This window comes from Ranitomeya variabilis, chromosome 1 (assembly GCF_051348905.1).
Source record: "Ranitomeya variabilis isolate aRanVar5 chromosome 1, aRanVar5.hap1, whole genome shotgun sequence".
NCBI lineage: Eukaryota > Metazoa > Chordata > Amphibia > Anura > Dendrobatidae > Ranitomeya > Ranitomeya variabilis.
In genome coordinates this window covers 660,204,766-660,226,215 of record NC_135232.1, presented here as the reverse complement: position 1 = coordinate 660,226,215, position 21,450 = coordinate 660,204,766, and the positions used below count along the sequence as shown (strand labels likewise).

At 47.3% G+C, this 21,450-nt stretch overlaps 1 protein-coding gene across 1 annotated transcript in view; it reads left to right on the top strand.

Moving 5' to 3' along the window:
• LOC143798308 (exonuclease 3'-5' domain-containing protein 2-like) overlaps positions 1 to 21,450 on the top strand; it is a 92,025-nt gene that overhangs the window by 61,266 nt on the left and 9,309 nt on the right. The gene's annotated exons all lie outside the window — the stretch shown is intronic.

Genomic DNA, 21,450 nt, shown 5'->3' with positions numbered 1-21,450 from the left:
GGTTAAGGGGGCTTCCAGGGACGAGATCACAGGTTACGTCATCGATATATGAGATGAGTTGGGGTCACAGCCACCGATCAGCTGAAATTCACATGAATGGGTGTCTGCCCCCACCAATCTCACACTCAGTGACGGTGTATACATGCTAACAGGTATAAACTAACACATGCAGCTCTACACTTATGTTACTGACTTTATGGCAGTTTCATCCTGCAGACACTAGATGGCGCTGTGGCTCCCGATGACGTCACGGCTCCTTGCAGCCTCTAGACAGTAATAGCAGCATGTGACGTCGCCGAGCGCAGTGGCGTGCGCCTGTAATCCCGGCCACCAAGGGAGGCTGAGTGTTGGATCGCTTTGAGTCTAGGGGTTCTAGACTGCTCTGTGCCAATCCGTTCGGGGCGCTGCACTAGGTTCGGTATTTGTGACACTGGGGGAACTAGAGCGAACCAGTGTCCTAAAGTGGGAGGAGGCCGGCCCGGGACGGCCCAAGAGACCCCATGCCGACCGACGTGTGTAGCCGCGCCTGTGATAGCACCACGTTGTAGACTAGTCTACAATGCAGGGCAGGACTGGACAATACAGCGTGACATCCACTTTTTATACACACAGAAAATATTCATTTTACATCGGGAAATCATTATTAATGTAGAAAAAGATCCAATTTCTTAAAATTGTGATGTTTATTAGAAAATTCAATGCAAACATTCAAGACTGTCTATGCATTGAACTTTGTACTTCGTTTTCTAATAAACATCGACATTTTAAGACGCTGAATGTTTTCTACATTTGATCCCTTGGCTTCCGTGCTACAATGCCCCTAGAGTCGGAGCTGTTTTTTCTTTTTTCAACAGATCATTATTAACCCTCAGTCACATCTGCAATAATTATTATTCGGTTGATGCTTTGAAGGTAACAATAATGAACTATGCAAAACATGAAAATGTAAATGTATATATATATATATATATATATATATATATATATATATATATATATATATATATATATATATATATATATATTCCTCCTGTATTTGTACTTTCTCCCTATCTCCCCAGATTCTGATATTACGTCTCCTGATCTCTCTGTGATGCCGTTACACTGAGCGCTACTGACACCTACTGGCGAAACCAATAAATTGCTTCCATCTGTTATGCAGTACTAGGTGTTACCAGCAGAGGCCACTCCAGCTCTAAACCTTCAGGACGGAACATGAATCACCTGCAAAATTCACATTATAATGAGGTTACGCTGAAGGCCTCATGAGAAAATGATCTATTGTTTATATCAGTTTTTTTTTCTTCAATGTATTTTTTTCCATATAAAAATCTGTATTAAAAATAAAGTAATATAATATATAAAAAATTATTAACACAAATAAATATATTTAAAAAATTACCAATAATAAGTATAAAATAAACAGACCACAAATCAACCCACTAAAAACACAAGAAGATCCTAAGGGTGCGTGTCCACGTTCAGGATGGCCGGCGCTTTGGACGGAGCGGAAAACTCGCTCTGCCCTAAGCCCCGCCCTCTTCTGGAGACGCGATGATGCCGGATGTGTTCATTGCACACATGTGCACACATTGCCGCATGTCCGGAATCCCCTCCACTATGCTGTAACATCTGGATGCGGCGGATTGAATGCTGCGGCTCCACGCAGCACTCAATCCGCTGCTATTCCGGATGTAAAACGGCCCATGGACACATACCCTAAGGCCGGCGTCACACTGGCGAGTTTTACGGACGTATGAGCACAGAAAATACACCCGTAAAATACGCATAACACACGGCCCAATGATTCTCTATGGCCCAGCTCCTATCAGCCGTATTTTACTGATCCGTATTATACGGTCTTCTACGGCCGTAGAAAATCACAGCATGCTGCGTTTGTCACCGTAATGCGCAAAAAAATCGCCAATGAAAGTCTATGGGGGCGAGAAAAATACGGATTACACACGGACCAGCAGTGTGACTTGCGAGAAATACGCAGCGGTGTTCTATAGAAAAGCCGGTAATTCAATTGCCGGCTTTTCATTTCTCCTTCACAAACCCAACAGGATATGAGATATGGTTTACATACAGTAAACCATCTCATATCCCTTTTTTTTTAAAAAAATTCCACACTACTAATGTTAGTAGTGTATGTGCAAAATTTGGGCACTGTAGCTTGTAAAATAAAGGGTGAAATGGCGGAAAAAATTGGCATGGGCTCCCGCGCAATTTTCTCCGCCAGAGTGGTAAAGCCAGTGACTGAGGGCAGATATTAATAGCCTAGAGAGGGTCCATGGTTATTAGCCCCCCTGGCTACAAACATCTGCCCCCAGCCACCCCAGAAAAGGCACATCTGTAAAGATGCGCCTATTCTGGCACTTGGCCACTATCTTCCCACTCCCGTGTAGTGGTGGGATATGGGGTAATGAAGGGTTAATGTCACCAGGGCCATATTTGCCACTAGGCACGTGAGGGCATGTGCCTAGGGCGGGGACAATGCAGGGGGCGGCACCTGAGCAAGGTTTTTTTTTTTTTAATAAAACCTGGGTCACCTCGGGACCGACCCCGCCCAACCCCCCGCCTCCCCGGTTGCCCGCCCGCCTCCCAACCGCTTCCCACCCACCCTCCTTGAAGACGATACTCACCCTGCTCCAACGATGCCTGGTCTCGGCTTCTGCAGTGCTCCTGAATGAGCGGTCACATGGTACCCCTCATTAAGGTCACGAATATGCGCATATTCATGACCTTAATGAGCGGTATCACATGACCACTCACGCAGGAAGAAGGTGAGGCGCCGGGAGTCGGGACAGAGCCAGAGGGATGTCGGCACGGCCGCGCGGTGAGGATCAGGTGAGTATGAGGGACGGAGGGATGGGGGGACAGGGGAGGGGGGATGAAGGAGGACGGTAAGCCGCGCCATTCAAGATGGGAGCAGGGGGTGGGGTGGAGTGGAGAGATGAGCCATGCATACGGGGGGGGGGGGGAATATGAGCCATGCATACAGGGGGGGGGAATATGAGCCATGCATACGGGGGGGGGGGATATGAGCCATGCATACAGGGGGGGAATATGAGCCATGCATACAGGGAGGGAATATGAGCCATGCATACAGGGGGGGGAATATGAGCCATGCATACAGGGGGGGGAATATGAGTCATGCATACAGGTGGGGAATATGAGCCATGCATACAGGGGGGGAATATGAGCCATGCATACAGGGGGGATATGAGCCAAGCATACAGGAGGGGGGGGAATATGAGCCATGCATACAGGAGGGGGGGGTCATTATACAGTATTAAGCATCATGTGGCCATTATACAGTATGGAGCACTGTGTGGCCATTATGCATTATGGAGCATCATGTGTGGCCATTATACACTATGGAGCATCATGTGTGGCCATTATACAGTATTGAGCATCATGTGTGGCCATTATACAGTATGGAGAACTGTGTGGCCGTTATACAGTATTGAGCATCATGTGTGGCCGTTATACAGTATGGAGCATCATGTGTGGCCAATGGCCATTATACAGTATGGAGCATCATGTGTGGCCGTTATACAGTATGGAGCATCATGTGTGGCCAATGGCCATTATACAGTATGGAGCATCATGTGTGGCCGTTATACAGTATGGAGCATCATGTTTGGCCATTATACAGTATTGAGCATCATGTGGGATCATTATACAGTATGGAGAACTGTGTGTGGCCTTTATACAGTATGGAGCACTATGTGTGGCCATTATACAGTATGGAGCACTATGTGTGGCCATTATACAGTATGGAGCATAATGTGTGGCCATTATACACTATGGAGCATCATGTGTGGCCATTATACAGTATTGAGCATCATGTGTGGCCATTATACAGTATGGAGAACTGTGTGTTGCCATTATACAGTATGGAGCATCATGTGTGGTGGCCATTATACAGTATTGAGCATCATGTGGGGCCATTATACAGGATGGAGCAACATGTGTGGCCATTATACAGTATGGAGCATCATGTGCGGTCATTATACAGTATAGAGCACTGTGGCCATATTTTTTTTTTGCTTATATTTATTGTATATAAAACAGTGTGATCAGCAGTGCTAAATGGTTGTGGTTGGGACGTGGATATGGGTGTGACTAGTTGTGAAATGGGTGTGGCCTAAAATTTGCCGCAAACTTTATACCTCCTTCCCTTCTTCAAAAGTTGGGAGGTATGGTACCGCATTTGCCAGATCATGGCAAGTGCCGCAAATCCCATAGGGAATGAATGAGGCTGAACGCAGTGTTGCCGTAAGTGATCCGTTACGCGGCAGATGCAGAAAAACTGCCCGATCGGCTGCAAAAGGCGACTTTCACATCAGCGATTCTTGCCAAAGTCACTGCCGATAGTGTCATACTCACCAAAGGGGGAGGCAGCACTAAAAGTGCCTAGGGCAGCAGAAACTCTAAATACGGCCCTGGGCACGGTGGCAACTTGTGGGGGCCGGGGCGTGCTAGAGTCCCTGTAAAAAGCCTCAGGCCATCAGTCATACGGGTTTGTCCTATCCTTACCATCAGGGGGACAGAGAAAGAGACATAACATCTAGAACATCTACAACAGTTGTGAGGACCTTATGAGAGGCTCAGCAATATGGTACTGCAACACCCAGGTGCTAGAGAAAGGCTACTGATTACCACCTGGATAAGGGGACTCTGAATTTGCCTTCGGACCGGCCGGACTCTGCCTGCCCTGTGATCTGGTGCTCTGGACTGTGGATGCTGAATCCTTCAGTAAAAAGGTAAAGAGACTGCAACCTTGTGTCCTCGTTTTTCACTGCGCCTCACACCATCCTCCATCTACACACTGGGAAGCCCTGGGGATACACGTCACCTGTGGGAAGGTATACCATCTAGCTGCCATAACATCACCCCAGTGGACCCCTTAATGCAACGTCGGTCACTCTGACCGAATACCACAGGTGGCGTCACGAACATATTCCTTTAACCCCTTAGTGACAGAGCCAATTTGGTACTTAATGACCGAGCCAATTTTTACAATTCTGACCAGTGTCATTTTATGAGGTTATAACTCTGGAACGCTTTATCGGATCCCGCTGATTCTGAGATTGTTTTTTCGTGACATGTTGTACTTCAAATTAGTGGTAACATTTCTTCGATATTACTTGCGATTATTTATGAAAAAAATGGAAATATGGCGAAAATTTTTAAAATTTTGCAATTTTCAAACTTTGTATTTTTATGCCCTTAAATCAGAGAGATATGTCACAAAAAATAGTTAATAAATAACATTTCTCACATGTCTACTTTACATCAGCACAATTTTGGAAACAATTTTTTTTTTTTGTTAGGGAGTTATAAGGGTTAAAAGTTGACCAGCAATTTCTCATTTTTACAACACCATGTTTTTTTTAGGGACCACATCACCTTTGAAGTGATTTTGAGGGGTCTATATGATAGAAAATAACCAAGTGTGACACCATTCTAAAAACTGCACCCCTCAAGCTGCTCAAAACCACATTCAAGAAGTTTATTAACCCTTTACGTTCTTCACAGGAACTAAAACAATGTGGAAGAAAAAAATGAACATTTAACTTTTTTTTGCAAACATTTTACTTCAGAACCATTTTTTTTAATTTTCACAAGTGTAAAAACAGAAATTTAACCACAAATTTTGTTGTGCAATTTTTCCTGAGTACGCCGATACCCCATATGTGGAGGTAAACCACTGTTTGGGCGCACCGCAGAGCTTGGAAGTGAAGGAGCACCGTTTGACTGTTTCAATGCAGAATTGGCTGGAATTGAGATCGGACGCCATGTCGCGTTTGGAGAGCCCCTAATGTGCCTAAACAGTGGAAACCCCCCACAAGTGACACCATTTTGGAAACTAGACCCCCCAAGGAACTTATCTAGATGTGTGGTGAGCACTTTGAACCCCCAAGTGCTTCACAGAAGTTTATAACGTAGAGCCGTGAAAATAAAAAATCGCATTTGTTTTCACAAAAATGACTTTTTCACCCACAAATTCTTATTTTCACAAGGGTAACAGGAGAAATTAGACCACAAAAGTTGTTGTGCAATTTCTCCTGAGTACGTCGATACCCCATATGTGGAGGTAAACCACTGTTTGGGCGCACCGCAGAGCTTGGAAGTGAAGGAGCACCGTTTGACTTTTTCAATGCAGAATTGGCTGGAATTGAGATCGGATGCCATGTCGCGTTTGGAGAGTCCCTGATGTGCCTAAACAGTGGAAACCCCCACAAGTGATACCATTTTGGAAACTAGACCCCTTAAGGAACTTATCTAGATGTGTGGTGAGCACTTTAAACCCCCAGGTGCTTCACAGAAGTTTATAACGTAGAGCCGTGAAAATAAAAAAATCGCATTTTTTCTACAAAAATGATCTTTTTGCCTCCAAATTTTTATTTTACCAAGGGTAACAGGAGAAAATGGACCCCAGAAGCTGTTGTACAATTTGTCTTGAGTACGCCGACACCCCATATGTGGGGGTAAACCACTGTTTGGGCGCATGGCTGAGCTCGGAAGCAAAGGAGCGCCATTTGACTTTTCAATGCAAAATTGACTGGAATTGAGATCGGACGCCATGTCACGTTTGGAGAGCCCCTGATGTGCCTAAACAGCAGAAACCCCCCAAAAGTGACCCCATTTTGGGAACTAGACCCCCCATGGAACTTATCTAGATGTGTAGTGAGAACTTTGAATGCCCAAGTGCATCACAGAAGTTTATAATGCAGAGTCGTGAAAATAAAAAATATATATTTTTTAACAATAAAGATTTTTTAGCCCCCAAGTTTTTATTTTCACAAGGGTAACAAGAGAAATTGGACCCCAAACGTTGTTGTCCAATTTGTCCTGAGTATGCTGGTACCCCATATGTGGGGGTAAACCACTGTTCGGGCGCACGGCAGAGCTCGGAAGGGAAGGAGTGCCATTTTGGAATGCAGACTTTGATAGAATTGTCTGCGGGCGTTATGTTGCCTTTGCAGACCCCTAATGTACCTAAACAGTAGAAACCCCCAACAAGTGACCCCATTTTGGAAAATAGACCCCCCAAGGAACTTATCTAGATATGTGGTGAGAACTTTGAATGCCCAAGTGCTTCACAGAAGTTTATAATGCAAAGTAGTGAAAATAAAAAATATTTTTTTTCCCACAAAAAAGATTTTTTTAGCCCCCAAATTTTTATTTTCACAAGGGTAACAAGAGAAATTGGACCCCAAAAGTTGTTGTCCAATTTGTCCTGAGTATGCTGGTACCCCATATGTGGGGGTAAACCACTGTTTGGGCGCACGGCAGAGCTCGGAAGGGAAGGAGCGCCATTTTGGAATGCAGACTTTGATAGAATTGTCTGCGGGCGTTATGTTGCGTTTGCAGACCCCTAATGTACCTAAACAGTAGAAACCCCCACAAGTGACCAAATTTTGGAAACTAGACCCCCTAAGGAACTTATCTAGATATGTGGTGAGAACTTTGAAAGCTCAAGTGCTTCACAGAAATTTATAATGCAGAGTAGTGAAAATAAAAAAATATATTTTTTTCCAACAAAAAAGAATTTTAGCCCCCAATTTTTTATTTTCACAAGGGTAACAGGAGAAATTGGACCCCAAAAGTTGTTGTCCAATTTATCCCGAGTACGCTGATGCCCCATATGTGGGGGTAAACCACTGTTTGGGCGCACGGCAGAGCTCAGAAGGGAGGGAGTACCATTTGACTTTTTTAGCGCAAAATTGGCTGTCGTGTTTGGAGACCCCCTGATGTACCTAAACAGTGGAAACCCCCCAATTCTAACTCCAACCCTAACCCCAACACACCCCTAACCCTAATCTCAACCCGATCCATAATCCTAATCACAATCCTAACGATAATCACAACCCTAACCCCAAAACAGCCCTAATCTCAACCCTAACCATAACCCTAATCAAAACCCTAAATCCAACACACCCCTAACCCTAATCCCAACCCTAACCCTAATCCCAACCCTAATCCCAAACGTAACACTAATCCCAACCCTAATCCAAACCCTAACCCTAATCCCAACTCTAACCCTAACTTTAGCCCCAACCCTAACTTTAGCCCCAACCCTAACCATAACTTTAGCCCCCGTCGTCACAAAAAAAGTTCAATGTAACCTTTTTTTTGTACGTCGCGTCCGCCATTTCCGCGGATGCGTGGCCGTAACTCTGCCCCCTCCTCCCCAGGACATAGACTGGGCAGCGGATGCGTTGAAAAACTGCATCCGCTGCCCACGTTGTGCACAATTTTCACAACGTGCGTCGGTACATCGGGCCGACGCATTGCGACCGCCCCGTACCGACGCAAGTGTGAAAGAAGCCTAAGGCTACTTTCACACTAGCGTCGTACTCGTCCCATCGCAGTGTGTCGGGCCGACGTACCGACGCTAGCGTTGTAAGCGCCGCACAACGGGTGCAGCGGATGCTGTTTTTTCAACGCATCCGCTGCCCCATTGTGAGGTGCGGGGAGGCGGGGGCGGAGTTCCGGCCACGCATGCGCGGTCGGAAATGGCGGACACGTCGCACAAAAAAGTTACATGTAGTTTTTTTTGTGTCGACGGTCCGCCGAAGCACGACGCATCCGTCGCACGACGGATGCGACATGTGGCAATCCGTCGCAATGCGTCGCTAATGCAAGCCAATGGAGAAAAAACGCATCCTGCAAGCACTTTTGCAGGATGCGTTTTTTCTCCAACGACGCATTGCGACGGAAGCCAAAAAACGCTAGTGTGAAAGTAGCCTAACCCTAACCCTAGCCCTAACCCTAACCCTAAATTTAGCCCCAACCCTAACCCTAACTCTAACCCTAACCCTAACCCTAACCCTAACCCTAACCCTAACTCTAACCCTAACCCTAACCCTAACCCTAATTTTAGCCCCAACTTGTCTTCTCCTGCCGGCCGGCAGATGGCAGCAGATGGCGGGCGCACTGCGCATGCGCCCGCCATGATGAAAAAGCCGGCTGGCAGGAGAAGACAGAAGAGGACCCAGGGACCCCGGGTGAGTATGATAGGGTCCCCGAATCCCCCTATTTCTCTGTCCTCTGATGTGCGATCACATCAGAGGACAGAGAAATAACTGATCGCTTTTTTTTTTTTTTTTTTTTTTGCGGTCGCCGGTAAACTGTTAATTACCGGCGATCGCAAAGCAGGGGTCGGTGCAAACCGACCCCGATCATGTTCTTTGGGGTCTCGGCTACCCCCGGCAGCCGAGACCCCAAAGAACATCCGGGTGCCGGGCGGCGGGCGCACTGCGCGTGCGCCCACCATTTTTTCCCGGAAAAAAGATGGCGGCACCCATGGGGAGACACGAGGAGCACCGGGGGAGGTAGGTAAGTATTGGGGGGCTATTGGGGGCCATCGGGGACCACATTTCTCTGTCCTCCGATGTGCGATCACATCGGAGGACAGAGAAATTAAACGGCAAATCGCGTTTTGTTTTTTTTTGTTGCGACCGCCGGTAAACGGTTAATTACCGGCGATCGCAACTCGGGGGTCGGTAAAAACCCCCCGAATCATGTTCTCTGGGGTCTCGGCTACCCTCAGCAACCGAGACCCCAGAAAAAATCCGACTCTGGGGGGCGCTATTCACTTTTTCCACAGCGCCGTTAATTAACGGCGCTGTGGATTAAGTACCCTTAGCGGCCGCCGTTAAAAGGCGTATCGGCGGTCGTTAAGGGGTTAAAGACCTTTCCCCCCATTTACAACACACGTCCCTAGGGCCACGGACCGGGTCAGCCACCGTGACATCCCCCTTGAGAACCGATGGGCCAGGTACCGAGTAACCCATAGCCCACGGGGGCGCTCCATTAGCAGATTTAACTAGATACGCTGGTGAATTGTCATGCTGTTGTGGTCTTCGGTAAGGAAGGGGGGCCTCACACTAACCCTGGAAATGGGACCCTAAGTATCCCTGTCCTGGGCATTCTTTAAAAGGAAGAAAAGCCCAAGTCTCTGACCTTACTATGCTCCTGTTAGTGTCCTAATCTGCCCCCTCCCCCAGGAGGCCTATGACATATGTTAGTATATAAACTTGTAAGACAAACAGGAATAACAAAAAGCTACTTACATACAAAAACTCACCATGGGTATGTAGGAGGGTGCAGCTGTTATGGACAGTAAGGAACACGCTGTTACTTTAAGAGACTGCTTCCCCTTGTCTGGCAGGATGGAATGTTTTGCTTCTCCCCTGCAATAGACTGTGTGAATGAACTGGAATGTGCAGATGGCAGGGGTGGAGCCTGAACAGCCTGTGTGAGCTGAGGCTCCTGCAGAGAAAACTTTGTGCTGATAGCTGCAAGAGAGGAGAACTGTGTCTTGATATAGCTGCAAGAGAAGACCCCCAGCCTGTAACGAAGTGGACTTGTGAGATTTGACAGACTTTTCCGGGTGCAGCAAGGGTGCCTGTCCTGTGTTAGTTGGAGGAGCCACGAAGATACCGAGAAAGGGATTTACAGTTTCCAGGAGCACCACTATGACCCAGAACCAAGGAGAAGACCACGTTTCACGGAGCTGACAGAAAGCCAGGCGCACCACCGTATTAGACTGTTGGGGGCCCCGGGGACTGGACCTGAGTCCCCAACATCACTGTGAGTTTGTTCCTGTTTTGTGCATGTCAGGGCCTAGTGTAGGCTTCAACAGTCAGAACACGGCAGCCGTGAGGCCTGCTTAGTAAAGGCCAGGGAGGTTATACATAGAGTAGTGTTGTGAAATTGGATTTTGGGCTCCCCCGGTGGCCACTGGTGGAATTGAACTGGTGTGCATCATCCCCTCTGTTCACCTGTTTCCATCAGGATGTGGGAGTCGCTATTTAGCCTTGCTCCTCTGTCACTTCCATGCCGGTCATCATTGTAATCAGAAGCCTTTCTGTGCATGTTCCTGCTGCTAGACAACTCCCAGATAAGTTGGACTTTAGTCCTCGTTTGTTTTTGCATTTTGTTCCAGTTCACAGCTGTAGTTTCGTTTCTGTGTCTGGAAAGCTCTTGTGATCTGAAATTGCCACTCTGATGTTATGAGTTAATACTAGAGTCTTAAAGTAATTTCAGGATGGTGTTTTGATAGGGTTTTCAGCTGACCATGAAAGTGCCCTTTCTGTCTTCCTGCTATCTAGTAAGCGGACCTCAATTTTGCTAAACCTATTTTCATACTACGTTTGTCATTTTCATCTTAAATCACCGCCAATATATGTGGGGGCCTCTGTCTGCCTTTCGGGGAAATTTCTCTAGAGGTGAGCCAGGACTATATTTTCCTCTGCCAGGATTAGTTAGTCCTCCGGCTGGCGCTGGGCGTCTAGGGATAAAAAACGTAGGCAACGCTACCCGGCTACTGTTAGTTGTGCGGCAGGTTTAGTTCATGGTCAGTTTAGTTTCCATCCTTCCAAGAGCTAGTTCTTTTGTTTGCTGGGCTATGTTCTCTTGCCATTGAGAACCATAACAGTTTGACCGGCCCAAAAGGGTTAATTAATTGACAGAGAAAGGAGAGAAAAGAGAAGTCTGCTGAAGATTTTTATTTTTTTTTTTCCTTCAGTTCTGAGTGTGCTTGTAATTGAATCTCTTGCAAGTCTGCCTATATTGCAGCCTTTCTCTCTCTCTCTCCTTCTAATCCTGGAATGGCTCTGTGTTCACCTGTTTAAAATGGATATTCAGAGTTTAGCTGCAGGTTTGAATAATCTCACCACGAAAGTTCAAAATTTACAAGATTTTGTTGTTCATGTTCCTATATCTGAACCTAGAATTCCTTTGCCTGAATTTTTCTCGGGGAATAGATCTTGCTTTCAAAATTTCAAAAATAATTACAAGTTGTTTTTGTCCCTGAAATCTCGCTCTGCTGGAGATCCTGCTCAGCAGGTCAGGATTGTGATTTCCTTGCTCCGGGGCGACCCTCAGGATTGGGCTTTTGCATTGGCTCCAGGGGATCCTGCGTTGCTCAATGTGGATGCGTTTTTTCTGGCCTTGGGGTTGCTTTATGAGGAACCTCAGTTAGAGCTTCAGGCGGAAAAGGCTTTGATGTCCCTATCTCAGGGGCAAGACGAAGCTGAAATATACTGCCAGAAATTCCGTAAATGGGCTGTGCTTACTCAGTGGAATGAGTGCGCCCTGGCGGCGAATTTCAGAGAGGGTCTCTCTGATGCCATCAAGGATGTTATGGTGGGGTTCCCTGTGCCTGCGGGTCTGAACGAGTCCATGACAATGGCTATCCAGATCGATAGGCGTCTGCGGGAGCGCAAACCTGTGCACCATTTGGCGGTGTCTACTGAGAAGACGCCAGAGAATATGCAATGTGATAGAATTCTGTCCAGAAGTGAACGGCAGAATTTTAGACGAAAAAATGGGTTGTGCTTCTATTGCGGTGATTCAACTCATGTTATATCAGCATGCTCTAAGCGTACTAAGAAGCTTGATAAGTCTGTTTCAATTGGCACTTTACAGTCTAAGTTTATTCTATCTGTGACCCTGATTTGTTCTTTATCATCTATTACCGCGGATGCCTATGTCGACTCTGGCGCCGCTTTGAGTCTTATGGATTGGTCCTTTGCCAAACGCTGTGGGTATGATTTGGAGCCTCTTGAAACTCCTATACCCCTGAAGGGGATTGACTCCACCCCATTGGCTAGTAATAAACCACAATACTGGACACAAGTAACTATGCGGATTAATCCGGATCACCAGGAGATTATTCGCTTTCTTGTGCTGTATAACCTACATGATGTGTTGGTGCTTGGATTGCCATGGCTGCAATCTCATAACCCAGTCCTTGACTGGAAAGCTATGTCTGTGTTAAGCTGGGGATGTAAGGGGACGCATGGGGACGTACCTGTGGTTTCCATTTCATCATCTATTCCCTCCGAGATTCCTGAATTCTTGACTGAATATCGTGACGTTTTTGAAGAACCTAAGCTTGGTTCATTACCTCCGCACCGGGAGTGCGATTGTGCCATAGATTTGATTCCGGGTAGTAAATACCCTAAGGGTCGTTTATTTAATCTGTCTGTGCCTGAACATGCTGCTATGCGAGAATATATAAAGGAGTCCTTGGAAAAGGGACATATTCGTCCTTCGTCATCTCCCTTAGGAGCCGGTTTTTTCTTTGTGGCTAAGAAAGATGGCTCTTTGAGGCCGTGTATTGATTATCGGCTTTTGAATAAAATCACGGTTAAATATCAATATCCGTTGCCACTGCTGACTGATTTGTTTGCTCGCATAAAGGGGGCCAAGTGGTTCTCTAAGATAGATCTCCGTGGGGCGTATAATTTGGTGCGAATTAAGCAGGGAGATGAGTGGAAAACCGCATTTAATACGCCCGAGGGCCACTTTGAGTATTTGGTGATGCCTTTTGGTCTTTCAAATGCCCCTTCAGTCTTTCAGTCCTTTATGCATGACATTTTCCGTGATTATTTGGATAAATTTATGATTGTGTATCTGGATGATATTTTGATTTTTTCGGATGACTGGGACTCTCATGTCCAGCAGGTCAGGAGGGTTTTTCAGGTTTTGCGGTCTAATTCCTTGTGTGTGAAGGGTTCTAAGTGCGTTTTTGGGGTTCAAAAGATTTCCTTTTTGGGATATATTTTTTCCCCCTCTTCCATCGAGATGGATCCTGTCAAGGTTCAGGCTATTTGTGATTGGACGCAACCCTCTTCTCTTAAGAGTCTTCAGAAATTTTTGGGCTTTGCTAACTTTTATCGTCGATTTATTGCTGGTTTTTCTGATGTTGTTAAACCATTGACTGATTTGACTAAGAAGGGTGCTGATGTTGCTGATTGGTCCCCTGCTGCTGTGGAGGCCTTTCGGGAGCTTAAGCGCCGCTTTTCTTCCGCCCCTGTGTTGCGTCAGCCTGATGTTGCTCTTCCTTTTCAGGTTGAGGTCGACGCTTCTGAAATCGGAGCTGGGGCGGTTTTGTCGCAGAGAAGTTCCGATTGCTCCATGATGAGACCTTGTGCTTTTTTCTCGCGTAAATTTTCGCCCGCCGAGCGGAATTATGATGTTGGGAATCGGGAGCTTTTGGCCATGAAGTGGGCTTTTGAGGAGTGGCGTCATTGGCTTGAGGGGGCTAGACATCAGGTGGTGGTATTGACTGACCACAAAAATCTAATTTATCTTGAGTCCGCCAGACGCCTGAATCCTAGACAGGCGCGCTGGTCGTTGTTTTTCTCTCGGTTTAATTTTGTGGTGTCCTACCTGCCGGGTTCTAAGAATGTTAAGGCGGATGCCCTTTCTAGGAGTTTTGAGCCTGACTCCCCTGGTAATTCTGAACCTACAGGTATCCTTAAGGATGGAGTGATATTGTCTGCCGTTTCTCCAGACCTGCGGCGGGCCTTGCAGGAGTTTCAGGCGGATAGACCTGATCGTTGCCCACCTGGTAGACTGTTTGTTCCTGATGATTGGACCAGTAAAGTCATTTCTGAGGTTCATTCTTCTGCGTTGGCAGGTCATCCTGGAATCTTTGGTACCAGGGATTTGGTGGCAAGGTCCTTCTGGTGGCCTTCCCTGTCTCGAGATGTGCGAGGCTTTGTGCAGTCTTGTGACGTTTGTGCTCGGGCCAAGCCTTGTTGTTCTCGGGCTAGTGGATTGTTGTTGCCCTTGCCTATCCCGAAGAGGCCCTGGACGCACATCTCGATGGATTTTATTTCGGATCTTCCTGTTTCTCAGAAGATGTCTGTCATCTGGGTGGTGTGTGACCGTTTCTCTAAGATGGTCCATTTGGTTCCCCTGCCTAAGTTGCCTTCTTCTTCCGAGTTGGTTCCTCTGTTTTTTCAAAATGTGGTCCGTTTGCATGGTATTCCGGAGAATATCGTTTCTGACAGAGGAACCCAATTCGTGTCTAGATTTTGGCGAGCATTCTGTGCTAGGATGGGCATAGATTTGTCTTTCTCGTCTGCTTTCCATCCTCAGACTAATGGCCAGACCGAGCGGACGAATCAGACCTTGGAGACATATTTGAGGTGTTTTGTGTCTGCAGATCAGGATGATTGGGTTGCTTTTTTGCCTTTAGCGGAGTTTGCCCTCAATAATCGGGCCAGCTCTGCCACCTTGGTGTCTCCTTTTTTCTGTAATTCGGGGTTTCATCCTCGATTTTCTTCTGGTCAGGTGGAATCTTCGGATTGCCCTGGAGTGGATGCTGTGGTGGAGAGGTTGCATCAGATTTGGGGGCAGGTAGTGGACAATTTAAAGTTGTCCCAGGAGAAGACTCAGCTTTTTGCCAACCGCCGGCGTCGAGTTGGTCCTCGGCTTTGTGTTGGGGACTTGGTGTGGTTGTCTTCTCGTTTTGTCCCTATGAGGGTTTCTTCTCCTAAGTTTAAGCCTCGGTTCATCGGCCCGTACAAGATATTGGAGATTCTTAACCCTGTGTCCTTCCGTTTGGACCTCCCTGCATCTTTTTCTATTCATAATGTTTTTCATCGGTCATTATTGCGCAGGTATGGGGTACCGGTTGTGCCTTCCGTTGAGCCTCCTGCTCCGGTGTTGGTTGAGGGCGAGTTGGAGTACGTTGTGGAAAAAATCTTGGACTCCCGTGTTTCCAGACGGAAACTCCAGTATCTGGTCAAATGGAAGGGATACGGTCAGGAGGATAATTCTTGGGTGACTGCCTCTGATGTTCATGCCTCCGATCTGGTCCGTGCCTTTCATAGGGCTCATCCTGATCGCCCTGGTGGTTCTGGTGAGGGTTCGGTGCCCCCTCCTTGAGGGGGGGGTACTGTTGTGAAATTGGATTTTGGGCTCCCCCGGTGGCCACTGGTGGAATTGAACTGGTGTGCATCATCCCCTCTGTTCACCTGTTTCCATCAGGATGTGGGAGTCGCTATTTAGCCTTGCTCCTCTGTCACTTCCATGCCGGTCATCATTGTAATCAGAAGCCTTTCTGTGCATGTTCCTGCTGCTAGACAACTCCCAGATAAGTTGGACTTTAGTCCTCGTTTGTTTTTGCATTTTGTTCCAGTTCACAGCTGTAGTTTCGTTTCTGTGTCTGGAAAGCTCTTGTGATCTGAAATTGCCACTCTGATGTTATGAGTTAATACTAGAGTCTTAAAGTAATTTCAGGATGGTGTTTTGATAGGGTTTTCAGCTGACCATGAAAGTGCCCTTTCTGTCTTCCTGCTATCTAGTAAGCGGACCTCAATTTTGCTAAACCTATTTTCATACTACGTTTGTCATTTTCATCTTAAATCACCGCCAATATATGTGGGGGCCTCTGTCTGCCTTTCGGGGAAATTTCTCTAGAGGTGAGCCAGGACTATATTTTCCTCTGCCAGGATTAGTTAGTCCTCCGGCTGGCGCTGGGCGTCTAGGGATAAAAAACGTAGGCAACGCTACCCGGCTACTGTTAGTTGTGCGGCAGGTTTAGTTCATGGTCAGTTTAGTTTCCATCCTTCCAAGAGCTAGTTCTTTTGTTTGCTGGGCTATGTTCTCTTGCCATTGAGAACCATAACAGAGTAGCATCATTCTTTGTTTATTGTTTGCATTTACTTGTGTGACATATATTGAGTTTGTAACAGTTGGAGCACCGTGCTATTTTACGGACAAGCTAAAGAACATAACTCTTGTAAATTATCTTTTGCCATTGCATACCCCTGTTTGCATCTTCCTTATCCATTTAATTCCTTGCCTTCCAATAAATCTACCCTTTGTTGTTTTTGCACCTCATCTTGTGTACAGTAGTCTTCCTGCACCGTGGTGGTACCCCAGCCATCGCTTCAAGTGGCGCTGCGAGCAGGGTACTGTCACCAAATGGAGGCAGCAGACAGCAACGGCGGGAATGCTAATGTTAATGGAGATGCTGTGGGCATTGGTGAAACCCCTGCAAGGACACTCCCTATGGGCACCATATTTAGTGTGCTACCAAAGTTTGACGGCACTAATATACCACTTTCCGACAGGGTGTCCCGGCTGCAAAGCACCCTGAAGATTTATAACATCAGCCCAGACCTTGAAGCGGACATTGCTTTAACTGCCCTAAAGGGAAAAGCCTGTAGAAACGTCTGCCTACAACCTGAACTCACCTGCAGTACGCTGAAGGAGCTAGTGAAGTTCCTGGAAGAGATCTACGGCGAGACTGCTAGCGCCGGACACCTTCGCGCCAAAGTTTTCTCTAGGCTGCAGCTGGAAAAACAAGGAATTTCTCAGTATGCAACAGCACTGCAAGAAGTGTTAGCGGAGGTGCAGAGAAAGAAGGGGGATGGATTTGGTGGCATGGGCTCTAAAGACTGGATACTCTAGGAGCAATTCATTCTGGGGCTGCACAACACGTCCTTGAGGCGAGCACTGTCAGAACAGGTCCGGGCAGATCCGACTCTTATGTTTCGTCATATCCTGGCGGAAACAGTGGCCCGAAGTAAAGAAGAGAGCTACGCGTCTGGGGTGAAGCACCAATACCAGAGGGGACCCAAACCATCAGGAGGTGCTTGTCCAGGTGGTGCCAGACTTGCAGCGGTCCCTTGTCAACGTGCAAGAGAAACTGACCCAGTTGGAGCGAAGAGTGGGGGAAAAACAACAGTCTGACCCACCGTACTCATGCAATCATTCTTCGGCTTGACCGATACGGGATCAGTGGGAGCAAGCCCCTCTCCCGTCAGGCATCGGAGGCATGAGGACAGGCTCGAGGTGCCCCCCGGCGAGAAGGAGGCATCCAATGCTGGGAATGTGGAGGACGGGGGCACCTTGCCAGAGACTGTCAGAACTATACCCAAGGCCAGCAGAAGCCGCCGTTAAATTACCAACCCCCGCAGTAGTGCGGCAGTCTGCAGGGGAGGCGAGGAGAGAGGCCGCTCCATATCATAACGAACACTTGATTGCTGCCAACCAACAACCGATCCCGGTCACAGGGGTCGTGTGGATGAATAATCGAATCTGTGGGCAAGAAGTGGCGAGAAAAGGGATCCTCCTGCTAGTCCCTGAGCCTATCAAAGAAGATGTGCCTGTAGTACTGAGAATGAATATCTTACATGAATTCGATCATATTATGTTTACCAAACAGGGACCTGGATATTGGAAGAAGGCTACTACACATAAGCCTACTCAAGAAGCCCTGATCCACGTCTGTGGGGCGCAGAAGAGTGTGCCATCGTATCAGACAGTAAGCGTCATCAGGGCTCCTGGTAAAGAACCTGTAATCTTGCCTCCCGGGCGAGAAACTATAGTATACCTTCCAGTGGGGACTCATCACAACCTAGACGGGTTGGAAGTGATTTTTCAGCCTGTGGTTGGCGGAGGATTGGACCAAGAAGTCATAATAGCTCGTACAATAGCTGTGGTCCAGCGAGGACATGTCCCCATAACAGCTTTGAATGTGGGCCCCGGGGAGGTCACCTTGCCACGAGGGACAGATCTGGCCCTGGTGTACCTACATAAGGGTGAAGTGGTGAGTCAGAAGGAGATGTGTTATGAACTGGTGGTTTAGGAGCAACATGGGACGAGCTCTGGAGGAGATGGTACCTGTACTAACCGCAGTTCCTGAGCTTATCACAACACTAGAAGTAGCCGTGGGATGTTCCTGTCACTCCCTAGACACCTCGTCACAGCCGGAGGACTAATTACCCCTAAAGATGGAAACAGGAAAGCTATCTTGCCTCAGAGAAAATCCCCAAAAGAAAGGCAGCCCCCCACAAATATTGACTGTGAGTGGAGAGAGAAATGACATACGCAGAATGAAATCAGAATGTAGCAAAGGTGGCCAGTCTAGCTAGATATATAGAACAGGACAGAATACTGTGCGTCAGTATAAAAAACTAGAAAAATCCACCACAGAGTTTACAAAAATCTCCACACCTGACTAAAGGTGTGGAGGGTAAATCTGCTTCCCAGAGCTTCCAGCTTAACTGAATAAATCCATATTGACAAGCTGGACAAGAAAAAACATAGAAAGAGCTGAACGAGTAAGTCCATAATATGTGGACAGCAAAAGAACAAGCAAGGACTTATCTTTGCTGAACTCGTCAGAATATCAGGGAAATCCAAGCAGAGATGTGAATCCAACCAGGAACCATTGACAACTGGCCCAGGCTGAAGGATAGAGCCAGGATAAATAGCCGAGCCAGAAAGACGATCAGTGGAAGCAGGTGCTGACTGCTAAATCCAAGGAGCAGCAGTACCACTCAAAACCACCGGAGGGAGCCCAAGAGCAGAACTCACAAAAGTGCCACTTACAACCACCGGAGGGAGCCCAAGAGCGGAATTCACAACAGTACCCCCCCTTGAGGAGGGGTCATCGAACCCTCACCAGAGCCCCCAGGCCGATCAGGGCGAGCCAAGTGAAAGGCACGAACCAAATCGGCGGCATGGACATCGGAGGCAACAACCCAAGAATTATCCTTCTGGCCATAACCCTTCCACTTGACAAGATACTGAAGCCTCCGCCTCGAAAAACGAGAATCCAAAATTTTCTCCACCACATATTCCAACTCCCCCTCAACCAACACCGGGGCAGGAGGATCAACCGAGGGAACAACGGGCACCACATATCTCCGCAACAAAGATCTATGGAAAACATTATGGATGGCAAAAGAGGCTGGAAGGGCCAAACGAAAAGACACCGGATTGATAATCTCAGAAATCTTATAAGGACCAATAAACCGAGGCTTGAACTTAGGGGAAGAAACCTTCATAGGAACATGACGAGAAGACAACCAGACCAAATCCCCCACCCGAAGCCGGGGACCAACACACCGACGGCGGTTAGCAAAACGTTGAGCCTTTTCCTGAGACAACGTCAAATTGTCTACCACATGAGTCCAAATCTGCTGTAACCTGTCCACCACAGAATCCACACCAGGACAATCAGAAGGCTCAACCTGCCCCGAAGAAAAACGAGGTTGAAAACCAAAATTACAAAAGAAAGGCAAAACCAAAGTAGCAGAACTAGCCCGATTATTAAGGGCAAACTCGGCCAACGGCAAGAAAGCCACCCAATCATCCTGATCAGCAGACACAAAGCATCTCAAATAGGTTTCCAAGGTCTGATTAGTTCGCTCAGTTTGGCCATTTGTCTGAGGATGGAACGCCGAAGAAAAAGACAAATCAATGCCCATCCTAGCACAAAAGGCCCGCCAAAACCTAGAAACAAACTGGGAACCTCTGTCAGACACAATATTCTCCGGAATGCCATGCAAACGAACCACATGCTGAAAAAACAATGGAACCAAAATCAGAGGAGGAAGGCAATTTAGGCAAAGGTACCAAATGGACCATTTTAGAGAACCGGTCACAAACCACCCAGATAACAGACATCTTCTGGGAAACAGGAAGATCCGAAATAAAATCCATAGAAATATGCGTCCAGGGCCTCTCAGGGACAGGCAAAGGCAAAAGCAACCCACTAGCGCGGGAACAGCAAGGCTTGGCCCGGGCACAAGTCCCACAGGACTGCACAAAAGAACGCACATCCCGCGACAAGGAAGGCCACCAAAAGGACCTAGCAACCAAATCTCTGGTACCAAAAATCCCAGGATGACCAGCCAACACTGAAGAATGAACCTCAGAAATTACCTTACTAGTCGATCTATCAGCAACAAACAGCTTCCCCACTGGACAGCGGTCAGGTTTATCAGCCTGAAATTCCTGAAGCACCCGCCGCAAATCAGGGGAGATGGCAGAAAGAATCACCCCTTCCTTAAGAATGCCAACCGGCTCAAGGACTCCAGGAGAATCAGGCAAAAAACTCCTAGAGAGGGCATCAGCCTTAACATTCTTAGATCCAGGAAGATACGAGACCACAAAATCAAAGTGGGAGAAAAACAGGGACCATCGAGCTTGTCTAGGGTTCAGCCGCTTGGCCGACTCAAGGTAAATCAGATTCTTATGATCGGTCAAGACCACAACGCGGTGCTTGGCTCCCTCAAGCCAATGTCGCCACTCCTCAAATGCCCACTTCATAGCCAACAACTCCCGATTGCCAACGTCATAATTGCGCTCCGCAGGCGAAAACTTTCTGGAAAAAAAAGCACACAGTTTCATCAAAGAACCATCAGAATTCCTCTGAGACAAAACGGCCCCTGCCCCAATCTCAGAAGCGTCAACCTCAACCTGAAAAGGAAGAGAAACATCCGGCTGACGCAACACAGGGGCAGAAGTAAATCGGCGTTTAAGCTCCTGAAAGGCCTCAACAGCCGCAGAGGACCAATTCGTCACATCAGCGCCTTTCTTCGTCAAATCGGTCAGGGGCTTAACCACACTGGAAAAGTTGGCAATGAAACGGCGATAAAAATTAGCAAAGCCCAAAAATTTCTGAAGGCTCTTCACCGATGTGGGTTGAATCCAGTCATGAATGGCTTGGACCTTAACAGGATCCATTTCTATAGACGAGGGAGAAAAAATAAAACCCAAAAAAGAGACCTTCTGAACTCCAAATAGGCACTTAGACCCCTTCACAAATAAAGCATTATCACGAAGGATCTGGAATACCATCCTGACCTGCTTCACATGAGACTCCCAATCATC